This window comes from Chaetodon trifascialis, chromosome 1, assembly GCF_039877785.1.
Source record: "Chaetodon trifascialis isolate fChaTrf1 chromosome 1, fChaTrf1.hap1, whole genome shotgun sequence".
Classification (NCBI taxonomy): Eukaryota; Metazoa; Chordata; class Actinopteri; order Chaetodontiformes; family Chaetodontidae; genus Chaetodon; species Chaetodon trifascialis.
Window position 1 is genome coordinate 16602724 of NC_092056.1, and position 19949 is coordinate 16622672.

A 19949-nucleotide genomic window follows, 5' to 3' on the forward strand; every position below is an offset into this window, starting at 1 on the left:
CAGGAGCCGCTTTCCACTTCAGTTAGTGTGTTGTCGTGCGTCCGAGGAGCTCACTTTTTACTTATCTGTTGCCATCAGCGCATTGGAAGCTGGATGTCTTGGCCATCCTAATGTTGGGACCCGCCCAGTTCCCTCCTACTCGAGTGGTGGGCTGCAGTGCACATCTGTGTGCGTTCACTTTTCAGGGAAATGTTTTTTCCCCCCCTTTCCTTACATTGAAATAGGGAATATATTTCCAATATAGCCTGTAATAAACTATCTGCTATTATATGATGGAATAGAACGACGTGGCTGCAGATGGCTGATAATTTATTACACCATCACACAGTGATAGAAACTCTGCTGGTCTGGGCCTTTAAACACAGATTTTGATTGCCTTGTCATCTAGTATGATTTTATTTTATTTTGATTCTTATTTTAACACGGACTATTTTGATAGAAACTGCGTAGTTTCATAAACTAGCAAGATCTCTTCATTTGAGGCCACACAGCTGAAGCACCAACACGGCAAATGGGTCATGTCTCCGTTCTTACTAAACTTGTGAAATATTCTATAAAACATTTTTAATGTATGAAAAGCATTTACCAGAGAACATGCCCCTCATATTCAAAACCACCCTCCTGATTTCTGTAAAAGATAGACAGGAACATGGGCAGGATGTTTATACAACAAAATGTAAACATTTTCCCTGGCCTTCTTTAAATAAAAAATCAAGCAAAAGCCACGTTTAGATCAGCTAATACTCAATCTGATGTGATATGTCCGTCTGTTCGCAGCGTCTTGTGTAGATGTTGGACGTTTTCATACATGAATATTGTTTGTGTAATGCAGTCATAATATTTACGCAGGGACGCAGGAGGAGTGAGGTGGAAGCTCTGCCGCACTGTGAGCACAGAAACTCGGACGGGGACTTGAGATCTACTCCTGCAGGCAGTTTACCGTCGAATGATCCAGGAATTAAGGTAAAACGGATTGAACACTTTTCAGTCAGAGTATCACCAGCAGAACTGTGGCCGCTTGAATTTGGTGCCACGGTGGAGAAAATGGCACGTTTAGTTTGTTTTATGTGACATAATAACTTAAAGGATAATCAGAAAAGGAAATTATGCCACAAGCTCTACAGACTGTTTTTGCTTTAACTAGGTTGTAATTCACGCGGAGGGACACGCGCATCCGTCTGCTTGTTTGTTTGTGATGCCAAAGTCGAAAAGTTTAATTTTGGTTCGTTTTACTGCCTTTTATACAGCTGTGAGCGCGAGCTACTGAAAGACGATCGGTCCATAACCTAAAACTGTTGACACTAGGTTGCTTATTGTTCCCTGGAGATCTGGATGGCTGCAGCCTGCAGCCTTTTGCCTCTCCGTGGGTTCGGTTAGTTGAGCTTGTTGTGCGTTACTGTTTCGACTGGACGCTTATGACTGTTGGTTTTGACACAATGGAAAATAACACCGGAGAATATAGTGGAAGAATATTTTTGCTCTGTGCGTAAAACCAGACAGTGTTTGGAGACTTTGTTACCAGTGCGTAAAGGTCACCAGTAGTCCCAGTAATATTTTTTTTTCGTAAAAATAATGTGGCAGCATGATTCTAAGTTAATTTTGAAGAAACATATTTAAATTAAATTTCGATGTGTGACTGGAATATGAAATACTTGATATTTGATATTGATATTTACCGGAACTGTTCATCCTCCAAACACGCGCTGCCTTTTTTTTTTTTTTTTTTTTGGTTCAGGCAGTTTGCCACATAGCGAGAAAGCGAGAACGCAATTCATTGTCAAATTTTCATTGTCAGCCCGAAGGTGACAGACGTGCCACTGTTAGTTTTTGCTGTTGCAGAGGAGATTTAAGCCCATGGATAAATGAATGTAAGTATTGTTTTAACCGGTGCCTGCTCGGCCTCTCGCCTAGAGTGAGGGCCACACATTTATCAGCGTAGCGGACCACCCAGCGCGCACCGGGGGCAGGCGCGCTCCCGTCCTCTCTCTGCCCACTGCATTTAATTACTGCTGATGACTTCATTCCATTACCCCCCCCCCCCCCCCCCCCCATACGCTCATTCGCCTCATGTCATGTTATTCTTCCTTTGTTACATGTAGGCCTTCATATATATATATATATATATATATAGATATTCCTTTTATTTTTTATTTGCATGTTCATTCAAAGCCAGTGTCCGTGCGTAAATGTTTACGCCAACCATCAGTATTGGATGGTGATGCGCTACTCCCCACTTTCACTAGTCAAAAGCTCCAAATCAGTTATTTTTTTATTACGTAACATACACGTTTAATGTTCAGCAGTGATAAGACGATAATCGATCAGAAACAAGTGTTCTCAAAATAGTGCCCTACAAGTGTCCTAAAATAGTGTACTTCATTAAGATTAGCAATATTTTTATTTCCCTTTTTTCCCTAATATATCCAGAATTTAAGAACATATTTCTCGTTTAGAGGAAACAGCTGCTTATAACAGCGTCGGTGGCAAATTATGGTCGTCATTACTGAGGCTTGAGTCCCGAGGTCAGAGCTTCCCTGTTGCTCCATCGCAGACGAAGTCATGCACTTTTCCATGACGTCCCATCATGAAATATTTGACAGCGCTGCATCCTCAGGAATGCTCGGCCACTTAGGTGGAGGTACACCGCAGAGTGTACAGTCCTGACAGGCTTTCCGGGCCGTCTACCGTTATTTACTGCACTGAAACCAATTCTGGACCCCTTTGAAATCGCGTTGTACACACAAATTGTTTCTTATTCTTCATTCAGTCAACTTCAACTCTTGTACAATGCCACACTACACCAACAGGCGAGAGCGAGAGATAATTTAGGCCCTCTTCTCACACAACCTGAATTAACTGTCAGACAGAATATTTCAATATTTACAGTGCATTCAGTTTAGGCTTGCAGCGCTTTTTTGAGGATTAGTTTCATCACTGCAGATCACATTTTTAAAAAATTGATATTTCAGCCTGAGTTGTCCCAGAAACTACACGGCTACATTGTGATCCATCATCTCAGCAAGTCACGACATGGTTAACTTCAAAATTATTGCTTATTCATACCAATTAGGCAAATTCACCCGGCGGATTATAGGTCCAACAGCTGCAGCGGTCAGCAGTGTAATTTGATTTGGCCTCACAGAAACAGATGAGGTCCGAGTCGAAGTGACTCAGTGAATGTTTAAGTTTAAATTCATGGATTATATTTTCTTTACAAACGATCATCTTTGAGAAATAAGCCAGTTTCTGCCCTCTGTGGTGAAAGAGGGCCGCAGAGGGTCACCGAGAGGCCGCGGGGACTTTGTTTGGAGGACAGTGCGACAGTGATCGATCAATGGGCCGTAAATTCACCCGCCTTGAACTTGGATCAGGTTTTGAAGCAAATTACATGTGTGGATCACACATCGCTTATAGTAGAACAAGCAACTTACCTAAATTAAATGTTTGACTTCTTTATACTGCACGTGTGGGGTGTTTTTCTTTTTCTTTTTTTTTTTTTTTTTTAAATCCGTATAATGTTAAATCATTGAATAATGTTAAATAATTTTATGAATATTCAAATCAGTGGAAAGTTAAATACATTTTAAAAATCCGATAATGGTTAAAAAGTTGAAATTTATTAACATAGCGGATTTTCTACATTCCAGATGGTACATTTTAGCCTGTTAGGGCCTATACATGATTTCCAGTTTAATAGCAGAATTCTTATTATTAATAATATTTTTGATTATAACATGTACAACATTTTATTTATTTATCTATTTATTTTACATTTTATTTATTTTGTTTTCTTGTGTTATGTAAGACTACAAGTGTGAAGGACAAGCATCCAAATAATAGATGGAACAGATACAAGTGAGCAGCTGTGAGGTTTAAGCAGAATCACAGAAGATAACAAGAGTGCGTTTTGAAAATAAATCTGTGCTCCTGATTTATCTCATTTTATATTACAGGAACTCTGAAATAAACAATTGTTATGTTTATATTATAATTTTACATTTTTAGATTAACGTTAATTGTTCATATTTTTTCGATCATGAAACCAATAATCTTACATCAAATTATTTCAGCCTCACGCATTCAGTGTCTCTTTGTCAAAGAAGCACATTTAAGATGTATCCTAATTGGTTTTCCGGCTCTTTGTCTCCGCAGTGTCGCCTGTAGTTCACTCAGCATTGTCGCTTTAATTGAAAACAGCGTAATGTCGAGGTGGGTACCCCCTCATCACTTTCCCTGCGCTGTAGGTGGCCGTGTATATTTTTGTTTAAGTGGTGTTTATGTGAACGAGAAAGGACGGGATTGCTAGCAGACCTCTGATTGCGCGCATTGGGTCTCTACATGGATTTGAAGTGTATTTGATGGGCACCACCCTCTCCAGTAATCAGCTGCAGCAGAAGTGCGCTCGATGACTTTTTAATTTTCTTGGCGAGATACCTGCTGCGCGTCCTGCTGTGTGTGAAGGCGCAAAGGAAAGTAGTCCTTTGGCGCGGCGTTCCTTGCAGAATAGGCTGACTACTTAAATGTTTGTGGTGATGATGCTTTTCACAACAATTTCACAGCGATGCCCAGGCCCGCTGTGGAAACAGGCCTATGGGGACTTATTAAAAACAGCCGCCCTATTGAAGTGTCCTTGAGCATGACACCGAGCCCCAACTGGTGGGCATCAGGGACCCTGCTGTCTGACTCAGTGGAGTCAACTCATATGTCCAGGCTGTGCGTTGTGTTGCAGGTGCTGCAGTCTGCTGGGAACTGTGAGGCGGTTACTAATCTGATGCCAGACACATTTGTTTCAGCGCTCTGATGTTTGGTCGCATTGCGTTTGTTTAAAAGTCTCACACGTGATTCGAGCAGAGGATAATCTCACATAAGTGTTTGGAATTTCAGATAGAGACACTTGATTCAATCAAGTTTAATAAAGGACTTTATAATACAGGGCGTCTGATAGCAACCAGTCATAATGACGGGAATTAAATAAGAAATGTATTTTTATTCATATTTTTCCGAGAAATATTTGGACATGTTACACACCTTTAAATTTGCCACGCGCATCACTTTGTAGTCTTTCTTCAATAATCCGTTTATACTTTGCAGTACATGTACAAATTTGAAACGACATTATTGTTAGTGTAATAACTAAATAGTTGAGTTCCTGTACATATTTCTGATTGGTTAGTAGAAAGCAGGTGTCACACGTGACAAACAGACATACACCCACCTGTCTGCTCGACTGCACACCTGCGGAAACAGCCACGCGATCATCAATGGCGGACTGCAGCTCTACCTGTTTAATGCTGGTAACTGAGCGCGGTGAGTTTGGATATTTTAAGTTATTTATTTCACTCTGAACTCAAATATTAGTATTTTAACAGAAAATTTGGTTACATAAAGAGTGTGAAATTCGTTATCTAGACTAGTCTCAAACCTAATTAGCGTCTCATCAGAAATAATATGAATATCAGCAGAATGATCTGAGCTTCAGGCCATGTGGTCTTTCGACGTTAGTATCGCGGATCATGGAGCGTTCGACACAAAGAAATTCATTTTCTGTTAAAAGCAGCAAACGCTCCCCAGATAAGGAGCTCATCTTGCCAAAACATGAGTCACAGGTTGCAGTCGTTAATGTGAGAACCTCAGCCTCCTCAGCGGAACGTCACGTCTTTGCAAACAGTCCCTGGTGTGCCATAATGTCAGATTTCAGATAGCCCACTCACATCGTCACATTCCTTTATTTCAGTGTTCACCAGGCTGTCACGTGTTGAAGCAGATTTGGTTCTGTTTTCTTCTGACAGCTCCAAAAGAAAACGTGCCTTTCAGACAATGAAAGAAGAATAAAGGCATATGTAAAATTCTTTCTGGTTTATTTTGTGATCAGAGGCAGTACCACATAATTTGACATGAAGGACAGCAGTGGGGAGAATTTGGCAGGTCCAGAGGTTTCACAAATTCCAAACTGTCCAAATGTGGTTAGCACTTGCAGGGAAAATGTTCCATGATTTCAAATACCTGTTCGTAGCAAATTGGCATTTCAGTAAGTCGGCCAGCTGTTTTCTGTGTGAAACAATACAAAACGCCTGAAGCATAAAGAAAACAATGTTAAAACAACGAAAATAAAAGCACATTTTACTCAATTCAAGCTTTGACATCAAGCTTAAAGTATGAAGAAAAATATGTGATTGTGGCTTCAGTGTGGGCTGTTATACAGTACGTCTGTTTGATGGACAGTTTGTATTCATCTTCACTTAATACAGCAAAATTACAAGATTAGGAGACAGATGAGAAATTATCAACCATGGCCCTGAGTATTTTCAATTTTTGCAATGAAATGGGCTTTTTTTTTGGATATTTCTAAAAATATTTCTAAACATAGAGAAGGACAGAAGTCCAACTTCATTCTTTTAAAGTCCGTGTTTGTTCATCAAAGTCAATTCAAGTCGTTTTGGATGAATACTGAGCGACAGAATTTGTCATCCCTTAAATGTTGAGTGAAAAATAATTAAAACACTGGATGTTTTGATTTAAAAGTTTCATTCAAATTTAATATTGAATATTTAAATGAGGACACTCACTCTTAGATTGCTGAATAATTGTGATACTGACGTTTTAAGTCATTTGGGAGAATTTTCCATGATTTCTTATTTCTCAGAGGCAGCTGATTTTACAATCCCCTGATAACATGTTAATCAAATGAATCCTGTTTTAAAAAGTACACATTTCAGTTATCAAATCAAATTATATTTCTATTTTTAATGCATGCTGAGTTAAAGCAGTATTAACATATTGAAAATCAAAATGGAATTTAAAAAAATGGTGCATGTCTATCCAGTTGTTTATTCCCAGAAAAAGTCCAGTAAAAACACATTAAAAGTTTTCCTTTCGGCTTCGCCCCTCTGCTCTACTGTGGCCTTTCGTCCCACACAGTGAGTGGGAGCCTGTTTGGTGCCCCACCCTGCAGCCCTGCACACCTCCCAGGGCCGGTCCATCATGGTCTGTCTGATGCAGGGAGAGACATCAATAATAAGAGCTGAAGCAGAAACCACAGCGGAGAACACAAAAGAGAGAGGGAGGGCAGACGCAGCCACAACCGGCTCTGCTGCAGGTTAGCTCCTTTGATACTTGCCATGATGGCAGTTTGATGGGTGCACATGGGGTGACATGGGTTTATACGTACGTGTTTACATGCGCGTTTACATAATATCTATGATGTTTACGCACAGCCCACCAACTCTTTTTTTCTTTGCTCTGAAGGGGGATTTTCCTGTGGCAAACTGCTTCGGAAAAAGCAATTAAGAATTCCCAAACAGTACACCACAATGGGAGATATCATTTGTGCAATGTGTGTTCCATGTCTCTCGCAGTTTTTGTCTGGAATGGGCTGGCTATTTTTAATCTGCGTACAACCGAACCCACCTACAGACAAACCACAAATTGAATGAAGGGGAGGGGGTTGAGTGGGCATGGTAATTGCCTATTGTGGAGCTCAAACTCCTCTGTTCTGCCATAAACAGCTTTGGTAGTTCACAACTTGATACCCAGCGCTCCAGCCAGTTTGAAATTATAGCATATCCTCATTGTCTGTGGGAACCCATAGCCAAGCAGTGGTTGGAATCAGTCAGGAATGCTTTGGGATGGTAACTGGATTCGGTTGTAATGCCCGGCTCTCCACAGCGGAACACTAGGGTGGGAAAAAGGCCGAGAGCATTTCCTGAGTGGAGGGGGGTCCCAGCGAAGCATCACACGCATGGGCATCATGTGACAGTGATCCTGCCAGGTTTTAGCCTGTGATCCCAAGTGAGGAGAGGAGTACAGCTGTGGGGGAGGGGTGGTGGGTGCAGTGGGCAGTGCCAAGGAGAGAAACAAGAAGACAGGGAGAGGCTAATGCTGTACACGTACCGTGGCTGTCATAATGCAACCTGTGAAGGAAGGGCACAGTAAAACATTAGTGGTGTAGCGCAAATCTAGTGTTTCTGTTTCACAAAATCTGAATTTGAGTAGCAGAGGATGCACCAGAAGATGTTAAAATCATCTATGCTGCTTCATTTTCTGTGTGCAATTTTCTTTCTTGTGCCAGTTGTACTGTGCATATGTATGTTTACTTGTTGCTGCACATAAAACTTCCCCAACTTCCCCATCTAACGTCAAGGTATATAAGGTACCGGGCTACAATATGAACACAGGATGACACAGTCTGAGTGTCAAACTGATCCGTGTTTTTAGCATGTAGCCTGAAAATTTTGGCAAATCTGCATCATGAAAAGTCCCGCTGAAGTTTTGTTAAATGGATGTTTATCCTTGATGGACACTGTAAAGAGTGATTCCGCTGATTGTGGCAGAGTGTGTATGATGTCTGTGTGGTTCAGTCTGACAGAGTTATGACCGTGAGAGGAAGGGTTGAGATGTTTGTGGTATACTGTCAATCAATCCGGTGACAGTGAAAACAAATATTACTGCAAAAATGAGCATGCCGCTTGTCTGTTCAGAGCATGTTATTTGCTACTGTTTGCATTCATTAACATCCCTGATTTAAAAAAAAAAATATTCTAATGTCATTACAAGGGAGCAGTAATAGTAGTTGTAGGAGGAATCTGGTGTCCCTCCACCTGTCTGTCTGTATTTCTATGCATGTCCATGGCAGCATCATGTGCACACACTGATTAAAATATTGGTGACTCTGTCTCCCCTTTACCTCACATGTCCTTGTATTTGCTGTCTATGGCTGCATCACTTAATGTATCAGTGCCTATGAGAGTGTTGTAATATTTGTGCATGTGTCCAGACGGGCGCTGGCAGCCAGACTTTGCTCCCTTTGGCTTCTGTAAATGTTGTGATGATCTTGGGAGGAATCTTAGCCTGCAGTTGTCAGAGGGCTTTTTATTTCCACCTGCTACCGGCCTCTTTCCGCTGGTCTGCTCTATAACAATGGCACTGGGAAAGCTGCGGAGTGCAAAGTGATTGATGTTGGACTGTATTTGGCCCTTCTTCAGATTGGGGCCTGAAAGGAAGTGGCGATCCCTCCCTTCCACCCCGACTACCCTGCAATAACTGCAGGGCTCAAGAGGGCAAAGTGCTGATCAGGACTTTCTTAGACGTCCCATTTTAACAAAGTGCCAATCCGCCCAAAAGACGAGTTGGCAGGCGCATATAAACACGGTTTCATGACTTATAATCGCCACTAGAAGAAACAGAATTCATTTACGCCACACAATTGAACCCAACTTCATCCCTTCCATCATGTCTCCAACATCAGTCTTTTCTTGTCCTGTCTGGGCCGAAAAGACATATAGGCTCATCACAACTGCATTCTTTCCATTTTCCTGAAGAGCACAGTGGCAGAGAAGGTAATCTATCACCCAAATCGTCCGTCTGTCTCTCTCTCCCCGTTTCTAACTGTTTCTCTTTCTCCTTCCTCCAGGCTGGAGTGGGCAGGCGTGCGGCTTTGGCCACAGGAAGCTGTGAATTCTTAGGAGAATGGAAGATGTCTTACGTGGAGACATACGGGCCCCCCCCGCCACCCCACCCACTCGCCACCCCAAAATGACACCTGACCCCTTCATGTGTTTATATCAGACCATGGAAGTGAGAAATAGTGATGAGTCACTCTGGCTGCATGTTTACACTCCGGAGTCACGCAAGGAAGGAAATCAGCCACGGTCTGCTAAAAGTGGCGAGGTGAGAGAGAATAGCTGCAGTCCCCCGGAGCTGCAGTGATTTACCTCTCAGAACCAGAATTTATTTCACGCCATCTCTGTTACAAAGACCTTCGACCAACAGAAAGCAGCAACATTAGCGGAGCAGTAGCCAAAACAAGACGAAAAAACAGATACAATGAGCAGGATAATTCATCACGAGAACATGAGTAAACTGAATTTTAGAAAGTCTTGGGTACACACTGTTGATCACATCCAGTTGTATTAAGGCACATAAAGCACAGGTCGCTGTATCTCACCACACAGTGTGTTTCTTCATCTGAGAAATCCAGTTATCAGCCTGATGACTACACATTTCACTGTGTAATTCATCTTGAAACCTTTCCAGAAACCATTTTTCTCAGCTACAAGGAGAGCATCTAATTGCTAAATTTGATTTAAAAATGAAAATCAGTACAACAGGAGTTACAAGGTTTTCACCCAACAGCAATGACATGCTTTATTCCAAGTTTCAGATTTTTAAAAAATGATCATTTCTGTATTGATATCAGGATAAAAAGGACATGAATCATTTTAACAATAACTGAAGGCCCTAACTAAACACCTACCTAAGGAATTATTATGCAGCACTTTTTTTTTTTTTTATCATCCATGATGCTTCAAAGCCAGTTTGATTTTTATCTGACATTGTGTCTATACAGGCACATCCCAGGCTTTCTAGAAAAGGTTTCTATAATTATCATTGCAGTGCAGGTATAATTATGACAGTTTGTATTTATTTAAGTGACAAGCAGGTTTTATGAAAACAAGTGTCAGCTCTAATGACTCCAGTGAAGTCTGTGATTGTGAGCAAGATTTAAAATAACAACAGCAAATACATTCAAGTTAGCAGAGATCCCAAAATCACGAGCAATTTTGATGACTGGGAAGAGATCATATTAAAGACGTAGACCTGGTGCTGAGGTCTTTACACCCGTCCCTTAAACTGTCTCGACATTGGGTTTGCAGCAGTTTGTGAATGTGTTTATGTTGGCATTAATTGATGCTGTGCAGGTGTCTGTATACTTTGTGGCCTCAAACATACAATATTATAAAGAGACTTTGTTCATTTGCACGACTTTGTGCATTCTAAAATTTAGTTACGGTAAATGTAATCCTCTGGTATCTTTGCTGTATGAACCCCACTGGACACGTATTGCATTGTGCTCTGCAGGACTTTACGTTCATTGTACTGTGAGGTGTGTTTACTGTGGCCAGACCAGTGTTTCAAACACAGCGTCACTGTCACCTCCACACTGAGCGACTTTAGCTTTCATATTGCACAACTCCGTTGTGCAATATGAAGAGACGGCTATAGTTACTGCAGTTGTGCTCTGTAAATAAAAGTGACACTTTATTTCTTTCCATCATTACGCTGGTGTGAGTAACTTCATTGCTGACTGTAGCGAGTATCCTGTTACACACCCCCATACACACCGCCACAATGAGAGAGTCAGCGGCTCTTATTTTGGCTGATCTCTCTTGAATTGTAAGTCCTGTCAGGGGCTTTGATTGATAGTTGTGTTTATCACCATATTATTAAGTAATCAGGCTCACCACAGCTGGTCCTGAAGCTCCTTGATTCCAGCTAAAGCACACGGCTTCATGCTAATTAAAGGTTTGGCGAAAGTGTTTATTTTTGTGAATTTTTAAAGTATAGTTGTCTGTGTTTTATGAGAGTGCGCTGATTGTTGCATTTGTATCCTCTCTGGAACATTTAGTACCAGCCTTTAGTGTTGTGTCTTCATCAGAAAGATCATGGTTATTCACAAGGCCCGCGGGGAGAAAATCATGCTGCATAAACTGCATGTGGAGTGCAAAAACTTTGCTTTTCAGCATATAAAAATGTACTGCTTTACATGATTGGAAAACCTGCAAAATGACAAATAAGGTACATGCAGCACAGTGTCTGTATATAACAGGAGAGGGTCAATCAGTCTATGCTCTGTGCATCAGCAGAGGTTTCCTCTCGCTTCGTTAATAGAGCCTGCGGCAGGCTGCGTTTGTGTATTCCAGGGGTAAACACAGTCATGGCAAAGTGGACATGCTGCTGAGTGTGTCGTGACTGGAGACAGTGAGCACTGTGGCACTGTACTGAGTGAGACACTGGCAGCTCTCTAGAGGTAGGGTTAATGTGATGAATGGCCATTTGGTAATGGGCCATGTATTAGGGCGAAATAGCTCTTTAAAAGCCTGAGTTGGAGCTGTTGCTATGGGCAATTTGATTCAGGAATCAATCAGGTGGCAGATGTTTCATGTTGGATCAGTCAGCTCTGTATTGCTCTCTCTTTCAACCAAATGAAGGAAGAATTGCTTGAATGACCATATAGCAATGATATGGAAATGTAAATTCATGCAGTGAAAAACATCACTGATGCTATATTGTTTTAAAAAGTCTTAGACAAAAACAATTAAGCCAGTTGTAAGTAGTGTGTATACGAACTGATTGATCCTTAAACAAAGTGAAAAATGTTTGAGGACAGTATGAGAGAGCCTATGGTTCACCATGGATCATACAGCACAGTCAATATCCACAGTGCTAATTTCTACACATTGTAGAGATTATTATACACAAACTAGACTTCCAGTAACAAATACCTACATTTATGTATCCTGTACATTGCGATTAAAGAATTTCTCTCTGCAAAGTGAAACATACAATGTGTAACGTTTTTCATATGCCATGCCAATATTTGGAGGTTTCAGGTGTCAGTGTAATTATGAGGATGTTTTGTGTGATAATTCTTCCCACACTGCAGATTACTGTAACTCGTCATTCCTTCTTTTGGTATTTGTTGTACACTTTATGTGCTTTTGTCTTTTAAAATACTTGAAAAATTCATTTTGACCTTATTCATAATGTATTTTACATTGTTGTTGTGTTAATTTGTTCTGCTGCTACAGTGTTTTGGATACAATGTTTATACTAGAATTAGCATTTGTTTTTAATTTTAATTTCAATAATAAATTTTCATTTAACACAACATGAAATTGTTTGTTCATATTTCTTCTGGTCTTATTTGAGCTGCTTAGCTCTGGTGTACTTGCTTTGCTTTTCCCCATGCAACAAGTTTGTTAAAGTCTCATCTAATCAAATCTAAAAATCAATGATCAACATGTGAAGACACAAGCACACAAAAGTAAGAAAATTCAAAAAGTCAACAACAGCTTTAATTGTGAATACAGTTTCTTTGAGTTAAAGTGAAAATTATGCTAAACCAGTGCACTAAAAATACAAGAGACGAGGAACAAAATATGAAATCTCTATTTTAATGTAACTGACAGTCTTCATACAAATTCTTCTACGTGTGAAACCACTTTGTTAGAGTTGACTTTAGCCTCGAAGTCTTGCTCGTTGCCAAATTCAAGCAAAGAACCACTTAAGGAGCTCATGATGGATTCCCTGTTTTTCTGTGGTGGTGTTGAGACTCATATGATAAACACAGCCAGGATAAATCAGCAATATTGAAGCTGTTGGTGGTCCTGTTGTTTACTTCGCTGTTACACGATTTGTCCGACAACCAAAGGGTTATGGATCAGAGTTTGTGCTGCCTACGCATCTAAATAAGTGGCCACTGCTCCTCAATGACGATGATCAATAATGAACAGTGTCTGATCTATGATGGTCTTAAATGCTTGGAGCCCAGTTAACGTGGTTTGACTTGGGATTTCTGCTTGGCTAAAAGTGGATTCATGTTGGTTTATTCATTTTTCTGAAGAGGTCATGTGAACCAGAGGAGCATGCTTAAAAAAAAATCCTCCATCTGAAAAAGAATAAAGTGGAGCTGTCTCCTGTGGCTGGATTTGGACATTTTATTGGTTTCGTAACACAGAGACATGATTGATGAATAAATAAATAAATAAATAAATAAATAAATAAATAAATAAATAAATAAATAAATAAATAAATAAATAAATAAATGATCAAGCAAGTGTCTTCTTGGTAAAGGGATCAGCTTCATCAGAGAATGTTTTAGCCAAAGCAAAAATAGTTATTCTGGCATTAACACAGGAGCCTCTGAAGCATTTATCTCACATTTGGATAGTAGTGGGTTTTACTTCCTGCTTATTATCACTTATTTAACAGAGAGTGACAGACACTCATGAGGTGAACTTTCAGTGGATCCCGGAGGCCATAATTAACGCTCGGTTAACCAAAGACAGTAATGTGCCATTTCTCCATGTCTCCTTATCGCAGGTGTTGGTAAGGACAGACAGATGGACGGACAGACAGCCACATGGTTCCACTTTGACGTCTGCTAATTCCAGGGAATCAATCCTAAATGACACCTATGGGATACACAGAGTGGATTTCCCTCTGATGCAGATTGGTAGTGGTTTGCAGATGAAAGACAGCAAAATAAATAAAGCTGTGGCGAGCAGGCAGAGCTCTTCTGTCCGCACAGTACAACCATAATGGGATACATACTGACATGAGGGGAGAAGTGGAGGCCTGCTCCTGTTTTCACTGCCGTTGCCATGGAAATGCTGATGAACTACCACTGCTAGTCTTGAATATCTGTGCTGCAGTTTGTTGTGAAAAATATTCAGATTTTTTTTTTTTTTTTTTCAACAGGCAATAGAAAATGACCTCACAAGTGGAATAAAGGTGATTAGCAGAAAGCAGCTCTGTTCCTTGTCACCCGCTCTGCTGGCCGACCCTCTGCTGCTGATACTGTTTTAATCCTAAAACAGGTCATTTAATCAAACTCAGCAGTATCAAATGGCTTTTTAACCTCCTCCAATCAATCTTTTAATCGGCTGCTGTGTCTGTGGTCGGCCTGGAGTAAGAATAGTAATGGTAAGACAATACCGGCTTGTCTCATCCTGGCTGGGATCATGCATGATACTCCTACAAGTTACACTGACCTACTCTTCCTCGCCGTGCCAATTCGACTTTGCATTGTACAACATTGCAACTTTGGTGGGAAGCTCTTACAGTTTTTTTTCTAGGTCTTCCTGTGAAGGGGATTGCCTTAAAGTCCCACGCCACTCAAAAATTGTGGTCTGCTTATTGATACACCACTGGGATGTTCTTGGACCTTGGCTGTGCAGAATGATGAATGTGCAGAGGTTGACATTAGGAAGCAGTTTTTAAATGCATCTGCTGTCTCTGTGTTCATCTTAAATTGTATGTGCGAGCACGAGTTTGTGACATCACAAATAGTTTGTTAGTAATCTCAGTCCGATATGCATCTTATACAACTGTGATGTGACAGCTTGAAGCCCCCACTGTGCATGGACTTTTCAGTGGGAGACATCAAATTCTTAGACTTAATCGGGGAGAGGGAGTCAGATGTAATTTCACTGATTTTTAACCAGCTAATTAAACATTTCTGCGAAAAAACAAACAAACAAACATCAGGCTGAATATTATTATTATTATTTGAGTGTCCTTATATGTCTTAACACACGTCTAGAGGGGATCTTTGAAATTAAAAAAAGTGACCCTTCACTCTTAAAAAGGTAAAAGGGGCTAAACAGTTGGCCTACTTATCGGCTCACCTTCGTTAATGCCTGTTTAGAGGCGCACAAATGCACTTAAAACAGGGGCATTATCAAGGTTTTGTCACTGGTGCCACTGAGGTGATTTATTCAGATTCTGGTCGACTCCCGTCTGATGCACTTCAACAAATCACAGCCTGAGGTCTGGCTAACCCCTCACTACACTCATCTCCGTCTCCCTCTCTGACCCCCACACAGCTCACTCTGACCGGGTGCAGCACCCAACACAGATATCACCCAGGGGCCATTTTTAAAGCTCAGCTGAGGAGTCAAGCCATGCTGTCCTCAAGAGTCCCTGCAACTGCACCAGGAAGCTCAATCAATTTTACGGTCATATTTCGGGCAATTCATGTAAAATAAACATGTAAAATCTAATTTATAATGTGATGTTAGGCTGTGCTTAAACTGCAGCCTATAAAGAGCATACGTGCAGTTATCCATTACTCTTTTCAATGAGCCAAAAATGTAGCTTTCAAGCAGACACGTCTTCATAAACAGTTTGCAGAGCATAGCTGTGACTTTTTGTAATGATTAAGCGGCCTGTGACCACCAGCAGTGCCGTGTCACCCGGGGGCTCAGGGTGATAAGACCTCCATAACTCTACTTTATCCCCCTGCTCATTATCAACCTCAACCTGGCCTGGGCCCTCAGGCTGCAGCGGGGCAGGCTGCTCTCTGGCCCTCTGCAGATTACTGGGGAGACACACAGGCTTGGTTTAACTAACCCCAAACACTTGAGAGCTTCTTTCTGTGGAAGACAAGGTTAAATATTTTGTAATACTCAACCACAAAAGAAGAAGAGTCATTTTGGTACGGACACATATTTGGCAAATTCATTAGGATACTAAAATGACACATTTCTATCATTCTCTGATTGGTGTTTTGTTCTTATTTTGGCTTTAAACTTTGCATTCATGTCCACTTCTGTAACATGGGGTATCAGAAAGTTTACATCTTTGTAGTTCTTTCCTGATGTGGTAAACCCTGCCCATCTATTCTCCTCATGACACCCAGATTACGTATGAGAGTTTTCTTCATATCCAAGAGGGTGACATAAACAAATCCTCAAATCAATTCAGCTGTCATTTATTTCTAATTCTGACAGCTTGAATATTTTCAGAGCCACAGGTCTGGACTGATGCCTGACCAGCAGGGCTACTAAGGCTGTCAGGATGTGGGCCGGGCTGTTGCCCCCCCAAATATGGCTTTTTTGGAGGGAAACTTATTGCATTCAGTAGCTGAGGCCAAGGAGATGTGTTAATACATGAATATGAATTTTTTTTAAACCTCATGCTGTTATTCCTGGCCTCCAATATCTGCTGCGTGGCCACGTATTTTTCATCACGTTCTTTGAGCGGCAAAGCGCTGGACTGTTTTCATTTGTTTAACTTTCATGTCCCTGTAAGAGGGTTTTTATGAAGTGAACCGCTGCTCCATCAGTGGCATATGAGTGATGTCTTTCACATTAACCAAAGAAACATTATGTGGTGCTCTGCTGAACCAAATAATTTATGGAAATGTCTTTTGATTGCGATGCACTGGTGTTTGTGTGTTCCTTTGAATTGTATACAAGTCGCATCTTAAAGTAAATGGTGTTTTGTGCTCGAGTTTCACTTAACTTTTCAGAGTAACTGATCATATAATTTTGTTCTCTCCGAGTGCTGCATGTGAGTTTTTGTCTGCGTGAGCACTTCCTTCAGCCGTCCAGCTGCTTGTTTATACATATGTGAAGGAGCGTTCATGACAGTGTGTATTTGTGTGTGTGCTTGTGTCTGTGCTGTATGTGTGGTGTGAGGGGTATGATGATGATGATGGACATCACAAAGGTTAATGAAGTCACTTGCTATGCTCGGGTAACTAAACCAACATTTATGAATCTAAATACATTGAGACTATAATCTGATTACGTTAGATCTCCCCAAAACAGTATGAAAACTCAGTATTTGTTACATCATGAAATATGTTATCTTATAAAATTATGATAAATGTGGATTCTGGCTGTATTAGCTAAGAGTTAGTAACTCATACAACAGAAGTTTTTTTGTTTGGACAAACTGGAGCTAATTCAACCGTGGCTTGGATTGTCAGATAGAGTGCTGTAACATTAATTTCTTGATGTGTAATCGTGCATGTTGTGCAAGTGAAAATAGTTGACTTGTCAGTTATTAAGGAGATGTTGCAAGCTGTTAAAGCATTAAACATTAATTCAGACAGTCTTATGTTGCATTGGGTTTTGAAAGCATTTGGAGGAAAAAAGAAAAAACATTATTTGGACAGCCTTGCTGTAAAATCATAAGACTAAATTTAGGCTGTATTTACCTTGGAGTGGCTTGAAATATCAGAGTCATGCCACAAGAATATGAAAAACTGTGTTTTCACCTTCGATTTTTTGAACAGACTCACTGTTGTTAATGACACAGTTTGCTTGGTCACATGATGCGGTTATATTACAGTTTGCAGTTTATTTATGAGGCGACAGTGTCACTCTATCTGTCAGGGAGAGACGTGTAATTGGAAGAGGCTTCCTAGAAAGAGCTTGGAAGGCTCTGCAGAGCAAAGCAAAAACCCTGGACAATATTCCTGCTTCATGCCTGAAAATCAATAACCCAGACCCCAGTGGTGAACACACGCCAGATAGACCCCACACAGCGGCGAGCTGTTTCCCCGTCCACTCCCCCTCGCACCCCTCAATCTTCCTTTCCTCCACATTAGGCCACAAACTCAGCTGTGTGTGTCCAGTGTTGGGTAAAACACTCTCCATATCCCTCTCTTCATTCCATTTTTTTTTTTTTGTTTCCCAGTTGACGTCTTTCGCTTCTCATTTACTGCTCTCTTCAACAAGCTGGGTTGCAGAACACTAGTGAAGGATACTGGGAAATAGCTCTAAAATGATTCATCATCTGGCTGACCTTTACCACATGCATGCATTTTTTGTGCCTGCGAGTGTATGTGTAAGAGAGAGAGAGAAAGAGAGGAGCGAAGAGTGAGTGGGGGGACGGGGAGGTGGAGGTGGAGGCGTGCAAATTTCTTGTTTTAATTTCTCAATTGGCTCTTAACCAGGGGTCAAAGGTTGGCTTAGCACAACAGCTTTGACAAGATAAGCACCTGTTTCTCTGCTGGTAGAGGCCAGAGTTATCCTATTACCCTCAATATGTAAACCTCTCAAAGGACCTGTACACACATACGTAAATACTGACGTAAATATGGGAAAACACCAGCGCTGCTCTCTCAGGGAAAACACTAACACTGTCAACACCTTCCACCCCCGTAACTTCAGAGACATCCAGTATTACCTGACTACAAACTCCTCATCAAGAGCTTTGTTTTGAGCTGCGTTTGATGCTTTGTTTACCTCGTTAGTAACAAATCTGTAATTGAATGCTTCAGGATGCTAATTACGCTTCACAAGTTCAGAGAAGATGCCTTATATAAAAGGTGCTGGCACGGATATCTCTGTGGGCACATAGTTCTTTGGGTTGGCATTGCTGTATTTTTAGACAGTAAATAGGCACAAAGAAACCACCTTTTTCTGCCACATTTTAGCACCCATAATTTGACCCACCCCTTGTTTATACTCCCTGGGACCTGCCTGATCTTTTTGTTTTTCTGCTGGTGAATGATGGGGGGGTCACCCATAACTGGACAGACACACAGAGGCTTAAAAACAGAGATATTCTCCAACAACCCCGATTCCAAAGACGTTGGGACAGAATGTGTTTGATACATACTTAACTGAAGACAGTACAAAGACAATATATCTGTTTTACCTTACACCTTCAAATATATGTTTATGCCTGGTGCACACGGCATGATTTTCAAATCCTAAGTGATTTTAAAGGATCAAAAATGTGGGAGACCACAGACGTAACAGCAGATTTAACCATTTTTTTTATATTTTAATTGTGAATGCACAGATGACTCAGGTATGATGCAGGACCAGGCAGTTGCCATTCATAATAAATGATTTCAGAGTGATGATTGCGGGGATGTCACAGAAATTAACGTGATCAAATGAGACTCCAGAAAAAACAAAGAGGCAGACCTATGTTGTTAGCTTGCTGCATTTGTGTGTGCTATGCTTTGAACCGAAAACAACAATAAGAGGAAAAAACTGTGGGTGAGGACATGGCTGAGAACTCAACATTGCAGCAATTGCAGCTCAATATTCCATCGCTGTTCCATTCAAACAACATACAAGATTCATTACACAATTCAAAATCAGAGAGACCCAGATCCTCCAACATTAAGATGGAGTCTGTAAACCTCTCACACTGCAGGATTATTTGGGGCTGAAATCTGTTCAGACCAGCCTCAAATTTGGAAACCCCCCCCCAATTGTCAGAAGGGGGGTTATCCTCTGATATGGGGCCAGCATTATTCTGATTTTGATGCCTGCAACATGTTTGGAACAAGTTGGGACAGGAGCGACTAAAGACTGGGAAAGATGCGGAATGCTTTATAAACACCTGTTTGGAACATTCCACAGGTAAACAGGTTGATTGGTAACAGGTGATAGTATCATGGTTGGGTATGAAAGGGGCATCCTGAAAAGGCTCAGTCGTTCACAAGCGAGGATGGAGCGAGGTTCATCACTTTGTGAACACATTGTATAACGGATATTACAACCTGGGCTCAGGAACATACAGTTCATCATCTGTCCATGTTAATCCATCAAAGCAAGGCAGGAATAGCTTCATTAACTTAATGATGCAGCCAATCAGACAGTTCTGGGTGGCTCTGAAGTCTCAGTAGACCAGGGCTG

General features: G+C 41.0%; 1 protein-coding gene across 1 annotated transcript in view; it reads left to right on the forward strand.

The window, feature by feature from the left end:
* The window catches only part of def8 (differentially expressed in FDCP 8 homolog), a 276782-nt gene that overhangs the window by 63045 nt on the left and 193788 nt on the right, over positions 1 to 19949 (forward strand). The gene's annotated exons all lie outside the window — the stretch shown is intronic.